This window comes from Rhinolophus sinicus, linkage group LG01 (assembly GCF_036562045.2).
Source record: "Rhinolophus sinicus isolate RSC01 linkage group LG01, ASM3656204v1, whole genome shotgun sequence".
Taxonomy (NCBI): domain Eukaryota; kingdom Metazoa; phylum Chordata; class Mammalia; order Chiroptera; family Rhinolophidae; genus Rhinolophus; species Rhinolophus sinicus.
Window position 1 is genome coordinate 184,995,984 of NC_133751.1, and position 18,159 is coordinate 185,014,142.

At 38.1% G+C, this 18,159-nt stretch overlaps 1 protein-coding gene and 1 long non-coding RNA gene across 5 annotated transcripts in view; one reads left to right on the plus strand and one right to left on the minus strand.

Annotated features, from left to right (window-relative positions):
• LOC109445100 (uncharacterized) overlaps positions 1-6,553 on the plus strand; it is an 85,129-nt gene extending 78,576 nt beyond the window's left edge. For both annotated transcript variants that reach the window (XR_012489503.1, XR_002136996.2), the window contains one exon: positions 1,574-6,553. This is a non-coding gene — a long non-coding RNA (uncharacterized LOC109445100). The remainder of the gene's footprint in view (positions 1-1,573) is intronic.
• Positions 1-18,159, minus strand: part of PLEKHM3 (pleckstrin homology domain containing M3) — a 169,053-nt gene that overhangs the window by 34,461 nt on the left and 116,433 nt on the right. The window lies entirely within an intron of this gene.

The window sequence follows — 18,159 nt, forward strand, 5'->3', positions numbered from 1 at the left end:
AAACATTTCTTTAATATTACAGAATGGAAAACTTTATACTTAGAATTTTCCAGGGATAAAGATATATTTAGGAGGTTTAAGTCTTATCTTTGAATGCAACTACTTGCAGCACTGGGAACAGAATCCAGCTCTTCTGGCTTCTGGTCTAGAGGTTTCATCACTGCAAAGAAGTAGGTTCCAGGTGTGACATCGCCTAGGGTTCTTTTTACAAGTCAGATATAGCTTTACTTTAGATAATTGCTTAAAAAGAAATCATGTGTCCTGTCTCCCACCATCTCCTCCTGCCCCCAATTCTTACAACTTTCACTTCCACTTCCCAGCCATCTTGGAGGGGGCGTAAGGTTAGGGCCATGTTCCACAAACACCAGGAAGGTGTCAGCCTTGAAGAAGACCAGAGACCGAGGAAACGGCTACTTCAGGTTCCCATGAAAGCAAAGAGTAGAAAAGAACTATCATGATGCCAACTCACCTGGAAATGGACTATGGGCTGGGCAAAGTCAAATGGCTGACGAGTCAACAAACTGGCCAACAAGTAAGTGTGACGCCTGAGAGAAGTGTGAAGCCTACTGTGTCTGCCCCAACTGGAGTGCCCCTAGAGTGACAACAGTCCTCAACGGGCCCAGCATGAGGAAATGTCCTACAAACCGTGTATCTAGAGTTGATCCAGGGGCATCTAACATTGCTGAGGGCAAGCAGGACTGACGAGGACACAGTAAAGCACAAAAGTAGTTCCTTAATAATACTGAACAAAGCTTGTTTTTTTTTTTTAAAAAAAAATCTAACCACAGTACAGTTTTTGCTTCTTGACAACTGGGGTGCACTTTTCTGGTGCGTAGTTAGATTCTTTAGGGAGTCTCCCAGAGCGACTGATATGACAGAGCTTTTGATACTCCCTCAGAACTTAGTTGTCTCTGGGTGTTGGGAAGCAGTGGGATGGAGAGGAAAACGCAAGGCTGGAAATTGCTTTACTTTTTCTTTTCCCACTTGCAATTAAATCAGTTACTGGTTAATACAACTTTGTAATAACTCATCAAAAGTCACAAGGCCATTAACCAGGTGGCCATTTGGATATGTCATACGTGATGGTGAAATAGGCCTCTGAGATGAGGTTAGTTATCCCTCTATGTGTGTTCTGCAAAGTGCCTGCCTACGTGAGCAAAATCACGACAAATTAGTGGGAAGCATACGTAGCTCTTCCCCCATCTCACTCCCCTGCACTCCACCTCCTCACCTTCTCCATATACCAAATGCCCTATCTCCTTGAGAAAAGGCAGATGTGCAAAATAGGGTGAGAGTTTGTTTCTGTTTTCCATTAAACTTAATTTCTTGTACTAAGGAAGGTACCAGTCTGATTTATTTACTGGGAGAGTGCGCGTAAGTGACTATTTCAGAGGCATTTTACTGACCAGATATTCAAAGAATACACACTTCCATTTGTAACTTAAAATGATGTGTCCTTTTATTGCATGATAGGATAAGGACAAAATGCCATGTCAAGCTGATATCTTCTTCCTGATTTTGCTGTTTTTCACTTTTACGGTCTCCCTACAAATTATTTTTACTGTCATTTCAGGTACTTCTAGAATTCAAGGAACCATCAAAGATCACCTCATGACCCAACTGGCTGACAGATACGCCAAATACGCTCACCCTTCCTGTTTGATGGCAGCCCCTGAGAGCTGCCTGGTCCAACTTCCAGTTCAGGGATACACACAGTTTTCCCCCTTCTATTCTGGTCAAGATGGTCAGCATTGGAATTTGAGGCCCGTGGCTTTCTTGCAGACTAAGACAACAGACTTTATTTGATTTACTTTCTTGCAGACCAATCAAAAATTACAATTAAGTTAAAAAATAACCTAGTGCTGCCTTCTCCAAACCACAGTTTCAGAAACAGCTGCTTATTACTCATGTGTGGCACCAGGAAATTGCAGTGTCATGTTCAAGGTCTGCAGCCAATAGAGATCTGTGGGATTGGGAAAAGGGCAAAAATGATTCTTTTATGTCCGTTACCTTCACTCCCTTGGCACCACCACAAAATGCAAAATCTACAGGGGGAGAGGGACAGAGCGCTAGTAACTTGGACAAGAAAAAAGAAAGAAAAAGCTTTCTTCCTGAATTTCTTTATGTATCGGCTAATTCCTTCCCCCCGATGTGTCAAGTTACCTTCCATTTGAATACAAGAATTCCTCAGCCATTGTGCAGCATTTAGATTCTGGACAACTATTGGGAATACTTTGATGAAGAGGACTGCTGCACTTGACAAATGGCCCCTCCTCTAAAAGTCTAACCAAAAGACCTCAATTCACGGTAAACAAAGCCACCTGCCACTCACTAGTAACAAGCTAGCGTGATGAAATGGAAGAATCAAAATTGTCACACATTTTAAATTGATTTCCAATATAATTTAGTTTGCAATTGTGTGCCAGAGGCCCATGCAAGGTGTCACTCACTATTTTGAGCGCCATTTCTCAGCATTAACAGGTGGGTGCAGTGAAGTCTAGGGATCTAGGCCAGGTGAGTTCATGGAGAGTTAACAAAAAACAGCCTGTGGATTCTGCTCAAGTTTGAAAACCCTAACACACAGAATATTCTGAGTCCTCATTCAATTCTAAATTTTACTCCCCTTTATCATAAGTCCTTAAAACATAGAAAATAAAAAGCATTCCACTATATTGTTCTTAAAAATGGAAAATACAAATTTAGGGGAATTTCCTATTTAAAAAAGTTTGCTAAAACTCCATTTTCCCATAATTAACCTTTGAGCTCCTTATCATGGCTCAGTGCTGGGATGTTTGTATGTAAACAGAAAACGGTGTCTTCTCTAATTAGCTGCTCCCCACCCCTCTTTATCTATTATGAGACTGCTCTAACCTGACAGGTTTTGGCTAATCAAATGCTTCATTGAGGCTGGAGTATGATGTCACCATTTAGCTCTTATCTAATCCTCTCCCAAAGGTGACAATTTCTACTTAGACTTTGGAAACTGTGTGATAATTTAAGCTGGGTTGATGTAATTGGGTCAATTTGTGAGTAGTCATCATCCTTTGTATCAAATTACAGTTTGCTTCCTGCTGGAAACTAAGTCTTAGGGAATAAAAGATAAAGGAACTTCAGTTTCATTTTTCTTCAGTGGTTGAAGGGCAAAGATGAACCCAAGAACGTCAGTTTCTTATTCAGAAAAATATTTGGAATGGGGTCTACTTCAGACAGTTTTTCTGCACTACCAGACAGTGCCTCAAGGGGTGTGTGGTCTAGTCAAGACACAACCTCGTGGAACTTCAGTGAAAGTATTTGCAAATTTAAAGTACAATTATGTGGTCCACATATTCTGAGCCCTGGAACAGGCCCTGAACACAGTCTGGTATAAGTATCATTTATGAGGAAAAATAATGAAAATATTTTAAACTGAGACCGTTCCAGAAAATTCTTACAGTATGGTCAGCAGAATTTTACTTCTCTGTTGAGTTGGTTATATGCTTGAAATAAACCTGATTTAGGTATCTATTATTCATTTTGGCCTTAGTTAGGACATTACTGACTCACCGAATAGTAAACAAGGAAAGGTCCTCAATGTTTTTTTAAACTCTGCTTACTTAACATATAAGATATCTGAGGCCCAGAGAGGGAATGTCAGCTGCCTAAGATCACCCAGCTGCTTAGTGACAGACCCGGACTGTCCCCTTAAACACCTTTTACTGCTGTAGAGAAAGGACTTTCTGAGGGCATCTGGGGTCAGAGTGCAGCCTCAGGGTTTGGTTCAGCCTGAGAATTCTGAGGTCACTGGGTGCCTCCTCACCTACCATGCAGAAATGGAAGTTTTCTAAAACTGACTCTGTCTCTGCTGCATGGAAGCAAGATGCATTGGTCTGACTTTACACACAGTTTTGATTTGAACTGGATCTGCCTTTGGCTGATAGCTAGATTTATTGTCCAACATATTTACTCCTTGTACAAAAATTCTCTTAAATGATCGCATCTTGTGTCAATTTCTGAATATGGAATATGGTTTTGAATAGCATCTGATTGTTGGTTGAACTACTGGGAAATTCATAAAGTAACACAAAACTATGACAAAAATGGACTTAACATCAACATGAACCCTAGGTTATTTACCAAAACTAGAGAAGTGATTTTATTAAAGGGAGAAGCATTGACAACTGGAAAAAAGAAACAAAGCAAAACAAAGCACCTTCCTGTATGCATGTATGTGGGAGAAGTGGAAGAAATATGGCTTTTCAGAGAGGACCCTCAGATTTATTTCAGGTATATAACTAACTTAACAGAGAAGCAAAATTCTGCTGACCATGTAATACACCTTAAAAGAAAAACAACAAAGACCCCGTGTTTAAAGGAAATAGAGACACCCCAATAAATTTAATTTAAAAAATAAAGGGAATAGAGAAATAGAGGAGAAATAAAAGCAACATTACCTGATCATGTAAGGGAATGATCCATTAAGAGTTGGGAGAGACATAAAATGCAGAAAGCAAAGAAGGGAAGGAGAAGTAGGGAAAAGATGGAAGCAAAAAAGAAAAAAAAGTTGAGAAAAATAAGAGAAAGGCAGTTCAGAAGCTCACAAAGAGGGGGGGAAAAAAAGGACGAAGCTGACTGAGATCTGAAATGGGAGTTAGAAGCCTTGGTTTCTATTCCTAGTTACGTCCCCAGTAAGCTGTGTGACCTTTTTTGTAAATCACTTAACTTCTCCAGACCTCAGTTTCCTCATCTACAAAACAAAGTGATTGTACTAAGTCATTCAAAACTGGATGATCAATAAGGATCCCTCTCAGTTTGAAGATTCTACAATTTTGTGATTAATGGAACAGGGGAAACATCAAAAGAAGCTTGTTGAATACCCCCAGGAATGTAGAAAGGAAATATCTGGGGAGACAGATAAAAGGTGAGTTTAGCCAGACTAATTAGAAGATACCCAAGGGAATTTTCAAAAGAAGTGAAATAATGTCACCAGCTTTTTATTCCTCTGCTTGCTGAGTGCCATTCAAAGGGAGTTAATGCTTTTTAGGACTCATCCCCTCACAGGTGTGCAACCAGATATCAGTTTTCCTGAAGACGTCTGGAAATCCCTTCCTTTCATCAATGCATTTAATTAGTTAATGTTTAGATAGCACTTAGGGATGAAAAGTACAATATAAATGCTCAACATTATTATTACTTAACAGGTTTTATGAGACTAGCAATGCCTAAGATTAAATGAGAAACCAAAATAAGTTCCTGGATAGAACATTGTGATCTAATAAATAGCTGGGTCACTGATGTGAGGAAAAACAAATCGTGCATATAAATTGAAATAGGGGCTCTTTATTAGCTTGCATGCCATTGTGTTAAGATGGTGGGTAATTTTTATTCTTTGCCTCAGGTGTCAACAAGTAGTAAACCACCACCACTCACTACTCAGCACTGATTACTTCACACATCCTGTTTTTCAAGAATATTATCTGCTGTAAGGTGTCTGTGTGCTGGACATCTATACACCCAGGATGTGGGTTGAAATACATATGGGAATTTAGTAGACAATAAAAATGTGGAAGAAGAAATTATTTAATAAATGATGCCAGGGCAACTGGTTAGCTATCACGGGAAACAAAGCTGAATCTCTAACTTATTTCATAAAAATGTAATTCCAGATAACTCGAAGATTTAAATACAAAAAGAAAGCTATAAAATTATTTTTAAAACTCTAAAAACATATTGGAGAAAAATCTTAGAAAGACATTTACATGGGGTATATATTTTTCTAATCCTAGAAACCATAAAAGAGTGGTAAATCTGAATACATAAAACTTAAAAATTAGTCCGATATAAAATACCATTTACAAAGTCATATGACCAAAAAAACTGGGGGAAAAATAGTCCCTATTTATATGAAAAATGCCAATTTCCTTAATATAGAAAGATTTCTTTCAAATTAATAAGAAAATGTCCAACAATATAATTGGAATACAAGTTAATGAAATAAATAGGCAATTCACAAAAACTACAAATGGCCAATAACATATTAAAAAGATGCTCAACCTTACTTACAATGGAAAAAAATAAAATAACTGTGTGAAGTTATATTTTATTTTTCAGATTGGTAAGGATTAAAAGTATTGTTACTACAGGAAGCTATTGTGGGTGTAGAAAAACAGGCACTCGAAAGACACTGAGTAGAAGTATAAATTGGTTCCACCTTTTCAGAAGGCAGGTGGCAATATTTATGAAACTACAAAGCACGCATATCCTTTAACCTGGCAGTCTTATGTTAATGATTTTATACTACGGATACATTTACACAAGTGCACAGGGAAATGTATGACGGTGTTCACTGAAGTACTGGTTCTAATAGAGAAAAACTGCACAGGTTAAAAATGAAGGTAACTTTTAATTACGTAGCTGATAAAAGAATGAGGTAAACCTTTATATGTACTGAATATATACATATGCCCAAATGTCCACAGTGTACTGTTAACTGGAACAAGCAAGATGCAGAAAGATAGTATAATTTGATCCTATGTGCAAAGAAAAATAAAAATGGTTAAAAAAAAAAGAAAAGAAACAATTGTAAATGTGTTTAAATGTATTATAGAAGAGAGCAGAATAGCTGTACCGTGTTTCCCCGAAAATGAGACTGGTCTTATATTAATTTTTGCTCCAAAAGACGCATTAGGACTTATGTTCAGGGGATGTCATCCTGAAAAATCATGCTAGGGCTTATTTTCCGGTTAGGTCCTATTTTGGGGGAAACATGGTAGTTAACAAAAGCTACCTCCACAGAGTGGGATGTCGGGGAGAGAAGGGCAGGCTTTAAAAATAGAATTCTATAATGAACTATCAGAATAAGAAAGTAAGAAAACAATTTGATTTACAATTGCATCAAAAATAATAGAATACCTAGGAATAAATTTAACCAAGGAGATGACAGACCTGTGTGATGAAAACTGTAAGAAATTGATGAAAAAAATTGAAGATGATGCAAGAAAATGGAAAAGATATTCCATTTGTAAGAATATTTAAAATGTAATTTACCCAAAGTAACCTATAGATTTAATGCAATCCTTATCAAAATAGCAAAACACAAACAGTCTGATTACAAAGGGCAGAAGATCTAAATAGACATTTTCCCAAAGAAGACATTCAAATAAATGACCAACAGGTACATAAAAAGGTGCTCAACATCACTAATCATCAGGGAAATACATATCAAAACCACAATGAGATATCATCTCATACCTGTTAGAATGGCTATTATCAAAAAGGTAAGAAATAAGTGTTGGAGAGGATGTGGAAGAAAGGGAACTCTTATGCACTGTTGGTGGGAATGTAAACTGGTGCAGCCACTATGGAAAACAGTATGGAGGGTCCTCAAAAAATTAAAACTAGAACTATCATATAACCCAGCAGCATCACTTCTGGGTATTTATCCAAAGAAAATGAAAACACTAACTCAAAAAGATATATGCACTCCCACATTCATTGTAGCATTATGTACAATAGCCAATATATGGAAAATGTGATACACACACACACACACACACACACACACACACACACACACAGTGGGATATTATTCAGCCATAAAAAGAATATCTTGCCATGTGCGACAAGTATGGATCTTGAGGACATGATGCTAAGTGGAAAAATCAGACTGAGAAAGACAAATACCGTATGGTCTCACTTTTATGTTGAACACACACACACACACACACACACACACACACTCACACACTCCTCAAGCCCATAGATATGGAGAACAGATTGGTGGTTGTCAGAGGTGGGTGGTGGGAGGAGTGGGGTGAAATGGATGAAGGGGGTCAAAAGATACAAACTTCTAGCTATAAAAATAGATGAAGTCATGGGGATGTAATGTACAGCATGGTGACTATAACTAATATTGTATTGCATATTTGAAAGTTGCCAAGAGAGATCTTAAAAGTTCTCATCATAAGACAAAATTGTTTAACTATGTAAGGTGATGGATGCTAACTAGACATTGTGGTAATCATTTTGCAATATATACCAATATTGAATCATGTTGTACAGCTAAAACTAATATAATGTTATATGTCAATTATACTTCAGTTGAAAAAAGAAATCTATCACAAAGATTCAAAGATAATAACTTCTTAAAACTAAAAAGGGGTAGTAAAAGTGGAGAGGGAAGAAGAATTTCAAGAAAAATTTGGGTGTTAACATTGGAAGACTATGTTGGTGATTGTGTGGATGATGTTTGTAATAGAGTTAAACTCTATTTTGATGTTTGACTGCAAACAGCTTTGAAGCCTCAGGCCTGCCTCTTCTTGCCCCACACCTGGGCAAGCTGATAGGAAGCCCAAGTGTTCTCCCTTTAGCACCTGGAGGAGATTCAATCCACCCAATCTCCTGCCTACTTACGGGAATCCTCACGCAGGCCCACCCCCTAACCACAATAAAAGTCCCAAGTCAGTCTGCTTTCCTTGCTCTCTCCAGCCATTTTGGATCGACTTGAACCACGCAGCTCATCCCAGAGACCTCAATTACGTAAGTAATAAGCTGTTTTGTACCTTCAAAAAATTCTGTGTTTTTTGATGTTTAAATAATGAATATGAATTGCCACTTTTATAATGTTTAAATTGTTTTAAAAAACCCAATGACAGCTCTACAAAACATGGCTTTAGAAATATATGAGTGTGACTTCCATATGCATATATGTAAACCTTGTAAAAATGCAGAAAACCTTCATGTTTTGGTTTTCTGGGACCTGTGTTTTCATTTCTCCCTAATAATATGTTTGTTTTCACTAAGATTCTTGAAAATTGCCTATTAGTGAATCTGTCGTGACTACATCAGACTCAATGCTTGTATCCACGGAGACCTGTCTGTCTAATCAGAATGTTTCCTGACTTATGGGTTTTTGAGGTTTTGGAAGGTAACATTGCCCCATTCAATTAGAGTGACTTATGAGATATGCAGAGTGTCAACAACCATATCTAATGCCAGGCAATTTAAGGTGGTTTTTGTTTATATAATTATCACTGAATTCTAGACATTTAATCTTATCTCTTTAAATACCTAACTGGGAGTTAGTAAGTAAGCAAGCAGTTAGAATGCATATTGCATTTTCTATGAATCTCACTTAAATGTTTTGAAATGACCAGGGCTTTTTCCTTCCTACCCTATCAGAAATAACCTCACTGATTCCATCCCCAGAAGCACATTATGTGATCTCCATCACTTGTTTGGTCTGGAAATTCCAAAACTTTTAGATTGTTTTGTAATAACAGAAAGAGAAACAGTATTGGTATCAGATTTTTAAAAAATCCATTCCCCATCTATTCAGAGGTCACAATAATTTCACATCACCAAGGGCAGAGGAAGTATGTTACCCAATCTGAATGTTTTTTTTTTCCAGTCTGAACATTTTTAACCACTTAGTTTGGTGTCAATCCAAAGAAAAGTCAATGAACTGCCTGACCTGCCTTAGACTTGGCCATAAGAAAGAAAGAAAAACGGGTTTTACAATAGGAGGACATTCAAAGACAACCAAAGAGAAAAGCATTTTGAATGGTGTGCCCACCTGTGACATGTTCAGAGGTTCAGTAAAATCTAAATGGAAAAGTGCCCCAAGGAAGGAAACCCAGTGAGCAGTCAGTCAACTTTCCCGAGGGCTGAGGACAGAGTTTGTAACCCGGTCCGGCATCTAACATCCTTCTCCACACCACCCCGATGGTCTGCCTTTCTCTGTTCTAGCATCTCTGTACCACCAGGCCAGAAGAAGAGAGAGACTCATTTAGATTCACTCGCTACTGCTGGTAGCTCTTGCAAAGGGGAAAACTATCAATCAGGGCAGGATTTTGTAAGCGTTGTCGAGGTTTCAGTTTTCCTTGGGCTCCCTGTCCTTCAGGAGCATTGTTGATTGAAAAAGTTTTAGTTAGTCTCTCACAATCTGTGTGTGTGTGTGTGTGTGTGTGTGTGTGTGTGTGTGTGTGTGTGTGTACAGCTCAGTTAATTGAAACTCCAAGCAGTTGTAGAGTAGCTCATAAAAACTGGGAGAAGAGGTTTCATCGGTTGTCTCTTTTGTTATAGTTCCTTAAATTAAGGGGTATGATACATAAGATAAAGTGCACAGATCTTAAGTGTACAAATCAATGAATTTGTAAACATGTCTGTGAAACTATTGTCCTGTCTGTTCTCTTGGTCTCCAGCCCCAACCACTGCAATTCAGTTTCTGTGAGCCACTCCCAGAAGCATCTCATAAAATAAAGAGTTAGCCACACAATAAGAATAGGGACATTGCTGTTACAGCACCCCCACAACAGTGATCGACTATTTAATACTGGGGGTGTATACACATTTTAAGAGATGTTATATATGCTCAAGCAGTAGTTTGCTGTAACCTGAACTGTCTGGACACTGATGGTAACCACTTTGAGCACCTCTTGTAATTGCAGAAGTCAAACGTGACTCGTACTCATCTTTTGTTATCAGTATATATTGAGTATTAGAATTAATACTTTTCCTTTCTTAAAATATGTATACATGTTTTTGGCACCCTCTGTATGTGTCAGTTACTGCGCTAAGCTCTAGTTCATTATCTTCTTTAAGATAACACAAGTCAAGCACTTAGAACAGTGGCAGGCACACAGTGGGCATAAAATAATAACTTATTATTATTATTTACTGGAGCCCTAAAAGGTCAGTATTTTTATGATTACCAATTTATAGGTGATAAAGCCGATGCTTAGAAAGCTTAAACCATTTGCCCGAGGTTGTTCAGCCTGAATGTACAAAGTAGCTGGACTCCCAGAGCCCAGGTGTTAACCACTACGCTTGAGTGTGTTCTTAGAGCTGCATTTCTTTAATGAAGCCCCCTGAAGCCTCTTCAGGCCCTACAGGATAAGGTCTCACCTCCTTAGCGTATTCAGCCCTAAAAGGCCTTCCCACCAGCTAAGTACAGACTGTCTTTCCATACTTGATTCTAGTTTTTATCTACCATCCATTCATCTCCTTCTCTCATGATGCCTGTCTTCTCATCATTCCCTGAAAAGGTTTTGATCTTAATAACTACCATTTATTGCTGTTATCATGTGTGATTTCTGGATGCTTTCTGTATTTCCAGCTCTTACAGCAGCTACCCAAAATAAGTAGTATCACACTCGTTTTACGGATAAGTAAACTGAGACACAGAAAGATTACTGTTAATCTTGTTTCATGGTCAGAGAGCCAAGATGCTTCAAAGCTGGAGTCTGAAGCCAGGCCAGCTGATTTCAGTGCTTGGTCCTTCCTCTCCATTCACGTGCTCTTATACCTGGCTCAAATGTTACTTAATTTCTAAGGCATTTTTGACTTGGCCACCAATTTGCCCCTCTTGCTCTGCTGCCTTTCGCAGGTATAAACAGATCACTAGTTAAGGGGGGATGGCTCTTGTTCCATTTCTATTCTAGGTTTTTCCAAGCGCATTCAACAATTGCATGAAAAAAGCTGAAACTGAATATTTCTGGAATATGCCTACTGCAGGCCTCGGAACCAAACATTTAAATTGCAACTTTGTCCAAATAAAATGGCAAGTCTTTGACCAGATGGGGTTATGGTCTAATGGCATGAACCGAGACGGCAAAAGGAGAAGTTGCTGCCAGTTAAACACCACATGTACTTTAGCAGAACCTCTAGGGGATGTGTGATTCATGAGCTCCTGGGACATGCATAATTCCTGAAGGATGAGCTAGCCAGCTCTCCAAACATGAGGACAATGGAGGATGTCTTCTGTGGGCAGCCAGAAAGGCCAAACTGGGCAATTTTTGAACTGATCTTGAAAAACATTTTATCACTGGAATAGCTAACATTCTTGTTGATTATGTAGGATAAAAAATACCAAAGCATTTGAACATTTGGTACATGTTCAGCTCCTTCTGTACCTCAGAAGTGAATATTAATGTGCAATCTGTAAAGTCTCACAACTTGACAGGCAGAGGCTGGCTCTGCAACTGCCTCCTGACAAGATTTGGCAGCCTCTGATTGTTGATCACTCAATTATACTTGTATTTCAGATGATAAAATAGTTACTTAATTCTTTAGCTTACTGTTTTTACATAAATGTAAGCTACACATGCATCTCTTCAAGTCCCAAGCTAAAAAGTCTCACTGTTGAGAAAAAGTACAAAAATCCAACTCTGAATTGGCACAATTATTGAAATACTTTAAAAAGTAAATTGGATTGACAAGATGATTCTAAAGGTGACCTGGAAGAATAAAAGAGTAGGCATAACTAAGACAATTATGTGAAACAAGAAGGGAGGACGTATTTGTGTTACCAAACAAAATAGATCATAAATTTCAAATAATTGGGACTGGTATTGAGGAAACAGGCCCCAAGACACATGTGTAATTAGATTACGATGAATTTGGAACCAAAGTCAGCACAGAAAGGAGGATTATTAAAAAGTGGACCTGAAATGACTGCTTAACCACTTCGGGGGGGAGGGCGGATCAAGCTATATCCTCACCTTATATCACGAAGTAAAATAAATCCCAGCAATTGATCATTAAAGGTATACAATAAACAAACAAACAAACAAGGAAAAGACAAGAAAAGGCAAAATATCATTTATCTGAACACGGGGAAAGGTTTTGCAGGTCTTAAAGCCACAGGAAAAAACTCACACAAGGCAAACCACGTCTGACTGACCATGTAAAGTTGCAAAATTCTGTTTATCAAAAAATGTCATATATAAATTCCAAGGGCAAACAATAAAACTAGGAAAATATCACACACAAAGTGTTGATAGCCTAATAATAAGGAACTCATATAAACCAAATGAAAAGAGCCTGTCTTCAAACGGGCAAAAGATGTGATCAAACAATTCATTAAAAAAATAATAGAAGTAGGAGAACATATAAAAAAATGTTTAGCCTCACAAATGATAAAAAGCAATAGTCAAATAATAATGAGAAACCTTTTTTTTTGGTCACTAAAATGACCAAAAATGTGTTTTTTTACTGACAACGGCTAATGGTCCAGTGATATGAAGAGAGAACTTGCTTATACTGCTGGTGGGTATAGACAGAATAAATTGTATCCAGAGCTTTTAAAAAGTTCAAACCCTCTGATTACAGTAGTTCCTGTTCTTAATTTATCTTAATCAGAAACTAAAAAATTTTGTACAAGGATGTATATCATAGTATTTATAATACAAAATTGAAAACCACTAAATGTCCAACAAAAAGGAGAAGGTATTTAACAGTAGTGATACACAGGAATTCAAAATAGCTAGTGCTTCTGAAGATTACTTAAGTTAAAAAAAAGCAAGGTATAAATTCATATATTGTAAAGAATGAGCCCTGTTCTATACATACATATATATATGCATAGAAAAGAACTAGCCGATGTGTATCTAAATGTTAGCTGTGGTGGTGGGCTAATAATAACACTGACAGCAGCAGCTAACATCAGCCAGGTATAGGATCTCATTTAATCCTCACGTCATATCAGGGATCTTACTACCCGTGTTTTCTAGACGAGAACACTGGGCAGTGGAGCTGGGACTCAAACTCAGGTCTACCAAGGGCTGGGAACTAAACCTCTCTGCCATGCTGCCTGATGACTATTTTCTCTTTAGTAATTGTCTATACTTCCCAAATTCTCTGCAATGAGTATACACTAACAATCTGGAAAAACCCACAAATTTTAAGAAAATGAATTGGGGCCAAGAGGCTGTTGGAAATTTTATGTTCTGCCCCATGACAGCCTGTGGTATGAGAGCCTGTACCATCACCGAGTCCTCTCGCTCTCCTCCTGGGCTGTGGGTGGTTCTCCAACTTCCCTTCCCTTTCTCCTCCTCTCTACAGTGTGAATCATGGAGTCATTCAGCCGGGTGAGGGAGGGAAGCCGATGGTGCATGGCGGCACCATCCCAGGGCCAGTCTGGCCTACTCATTTTCTTTCCTCTGCCTCTTGTCCTTCCCTCCCCCGACCCTTAGGCTTTCTAGCACCCCCTGGGAATAAACCTGGTTCAAGGTTCTGGTTTAACAAAACAAAACAGGGCATCCTGGGGTTAACTCTGGGCTGGCCTTTCACAGTTCTATGATTAAATTGCATTTTTCAGTGGTTCTGCCTTTAAACTCAAACCCTTTTAAAGAGAAATTTAAGGAGAGCAAAACATAGGAAACAGTGCCAAATGCCAATAACATATTTTAGTCGTTTGGGGAATGGGCAGCTTTAGAAACCACAAATTCCCACTTATGCAAGGGCTACTTGAGCTTTTTCTTTATTGCTTAGTGACAGAAGCCTGGCTTTAGACCATGGTCAGAGTTGTTCTCTCTTGTTTTCTTTTCTCTTTCTCTCTCTGAAAACAGTTATAAAAGGTCTGAGTTACCACAATGAGAGTTGGCTAATCCTACAGCTCTAATCAAATAACAAAAATCATTTTCCAAGGTATCAAGTCTATGTCTTGGTACCTGCTATACCTGCTCAACAAGCTCAGTTATATTGAACCATGCACCCTAAGTCTGGGAGGCTTCACACATACAACTTCAACACCAGTTGGCAAGGCTTTGGTACCATGTACTCAGCTAGGTGTTCTGTCTCCTTTCTCCCAAAACACGTGACTGAAAGGGGAAGCTAAGATGTGAGTATTGTTTTATAACTGTGTTTTCCAAAACTATGACTCGCACGTACAAAATGGAAAAAAGTCCCCAGCAAGTTCTCTTCTGTAGCCTTAGATCTATTCTATCAGGGATTATAAACCCAAACATCAGAGTCCAATGATGAGGTTTTTCTCAGCTAAATTAATGTGTGGTCCAGCCCGTCCCCGGGCATGAATATATAAACTGTATTACACTATCACCAAATAGATTGGAAATATGTTTCCAGTGAGCTCAGGTTTCCATAGACACTCCTGAAATTACTGGCAAATGTGAACTAGTCCCACTTGAGGATAAGTAGAGAGCAGTGAAAACAAAACAAAACAAAACAAAACTTCTTTATATGTTGAGTACTGAGCATGTTGGTGGTAAGCATTTGTAGGGTGTACAGAACAACCAAAGGCCAAGGAAATAGTCCTGGAATGAAGCAGCTGACAGTCATCTGAGTTAGCCATCAACTAATATGAGTGCAAGGGATTAATCTTATTATGTAGTGGTTAAAGTTGACTGATTTGGTAAAAATGGCAAACAAAGAACTTAGATAAAACAAGAACCATAAAAATGCTGGAAAAAGATGCAAATATCCTCAACAAAATACTAGCAAACTGAATCCAGCAACATATAAAAAAATTATGCACTATGACCAGTTGGGATTTATCCCAGGAATGCAAGGTTGGTTTAACATCTGAAAATCAAACAATGTAATATTAATAGAATAAGAGACAGAAACTACATGATCATCTTGATAGATGCAGAAAAAGCATCTGACAAAATCCAAGACCTTTGTGATAAAAACACTCAAACTAGGAAAAAAAGGTAACTTCTTCAACCTGATATAGGCTATCTATGAAAAACTCAGATATCATCATCCTTAATGGTAAAAGATTAAATGTTTCCCCCATAGATCAGGAATAGACTAGATGTCTGTTCTCATCACATCTATTCAACATTGTACTGGAGGTTCTAGTCAGGGCAATTGGGTGTGGGGTGGGGGGAGAAAGAAAAAAGAAAGAAAGAAAAAAAACACTCCAGATTGGAAAGGGAGAAGTAAAACCATCTCTAGTTTCAGATGACAAGATTTGGTATATAGAAAAGCTGGAAACATTTTGCTGACATGAAAGTCAGGGGGAAAAAGTTTAAATATATCTTTGAACAAGACTGTGTAACTAGATCCTCGTATCTTGCTTGTACTCTTGGAAAGTCTGAGTGACTAACACTATCCAGTTCAGAATTATGGAAACACGTATTAGTAATCCCGTTGCAAATATGCTAAAAAAGGTAGTGTTACTGTCAAAGCATGTAATAAATTCCTCATTTTCAACTTAAAGGAAGGGGATTATACGTATTTTTATTAATAGAAAATCAGTTTCCATTCTTCTTTCTACTAAATACGATGTTTCATACTATTTGAGTACATATTGAAAATATGTTTGAAGAGTCTCAATGAGTAGGATGCCAAATAATTAGCCTGCCTGGTATCCACATATTTCAGTCTGGCTCTGCTTTCTGCAGTACTCTGGGTCATGGCTACTCCCCCAGAAAACAAAGAAGGCATTAATCTGATAGGCCTGTCCCAGGTCCCCCGGTACTGAATCATGAAAGACTCCATGTGGACGTGGGGCTTAGAGTCAGACTAGAAACAAGCCATGGTCATTATTAAAACTGAGACCACTGGGGTCGATGAGGATGAGAACCTGTATGTCTCCCTACAGAGATCCTTTAAGGCACAAGGAAAGCCATGTAAGGGGCAAGGCTACTCAGATGTCTTAGAGTTAGTAAAATAAAAGCTCCACGCAAGCCAGTCATATCACTGAGTCTACAGAGTGACCAGGTGCTTGGGAATGTCTTGGTCTGCCAGCTCTCTAATTAGTTTCTACTCTCTTCCTCGGAGCGGTGACTATGGCAGCAGTCCTGTTGCTTTGGGTTTGCTGGCCTTGAACTTGCCAGACCTTCTGTAGCCAACTCAGACATATCCTGACAAACCACCTTAAATCTTGCTGGAGTCTGAACTTTGCTTCTCGTTTGTGCTTTGGCCCTACAGTTAATCCTTCCAAGTCTAGTTTCCTTGACATCATACATTTTGGGCGTCCTGCTCTCCCTTTTATAAATCTTTCTATATCTCCAAATGGCCTCGTTCTAGACCAACTCTGAAATCTCATGTAAAATAATGTGTTCATCAAAGCAATGAAGAACAGGAAAATAATGACCTTTAAAAAATTTTCTTAAATATGTCCAAGATTTTCAGCTTCTCTGTTCTCCTAAGTCCCAGTAACAACAGCAGCAACAGAAAAGAAAAAAAAGAAAAAAAAGACTAAGTATTTCTAAATTGTGCTCTGAACTCTCCATTTTGGAAGTGAAAAAGAAATAAACATATCTTAGCAAGTGTAAGTATGTATTCCAATGGACGGGTTGCTCACAGTAACTAGTTATTTCAGCAATACCTCATCTTTTAAAAATTATTTTATTAATAATTAGCATTGCAATCCCGATATAAAAACTATAAACCTAGAAAATAGATATAGGAGAATTTCACAAGCAGGAGCTCTTTAATAATTTCCCTGAAGAAAATGCTTGAATGCACTTTAGAAAGAAAGACTGGCGTGATTCCATATCACCCTTCCTGAAGTACTCAGGGCTGCTAGGCAACTGAGTGGCATCACACCATGAACAGAGAGAGGCTGAGCAACGGCACCCACATTTCATGTTTTCTAGATCAGTACAACTTCTAAAAAGTTTACAGTTTTTAACTTTGCCAAGTTAAGGACATTAAAAACAAAACCTAGTCAGGACACTAAAAACAAAACCTATCATCTGTCACCATCATTTCCCAAGAAAGGAAGATGTGAACGCCAAAAAAGTAGAAAACAGTATGCTTTTTGGAAAAAATATTTTAAACTGAATACATGTGGTGTTGAAAATTCACCACATTATTATTATTTTTCTCCCTTCTGTATGACCTGGTGAATACTCCATCCCAGAAGAGCCCTCAACCCATGGAGGGAAGTTGGGAATGTTTGTGATATGAGAACAAAGGACCTTATTGTTTGCCAAACCATTGCTTTAAAGTGAATTTCAAAAGAGAAGAATCAGGACAGTATTTCCCAAACTTTAATCATGGGAAAACACTTTCACAAACGTCATAACTGCATTCCACCTGTGTTATTATTTACTGAATTTAAATTAAGTCATTTGTTGACTTAAATAAATTTATTTAAAAATGAAAGTATTATATGAATACCATAAATGGAGAGCCAGTATCTCTTGCCATAAAAATCAAGATAACACAACTGCTGGAAGGCTCTAAGCCTGCAGCTAACTCTTCATTGAAAAGGAAGATTAATATGGTTCATGCCATACCAACACCAGAACAAAATTTTCTGTTTGATTTAACCTGAAGGACCGAAAGAGAACTGAAGGGGTATCTTTCTCATTTTATGTAATTTAATGTCATTTAATGCCATGACCATGTACTGCTTAAGAGCATATCTTGCACAAACTAATAATATCATCTTGTAGACAGTCATGGATTCAGAGGTGTCCTTACGTA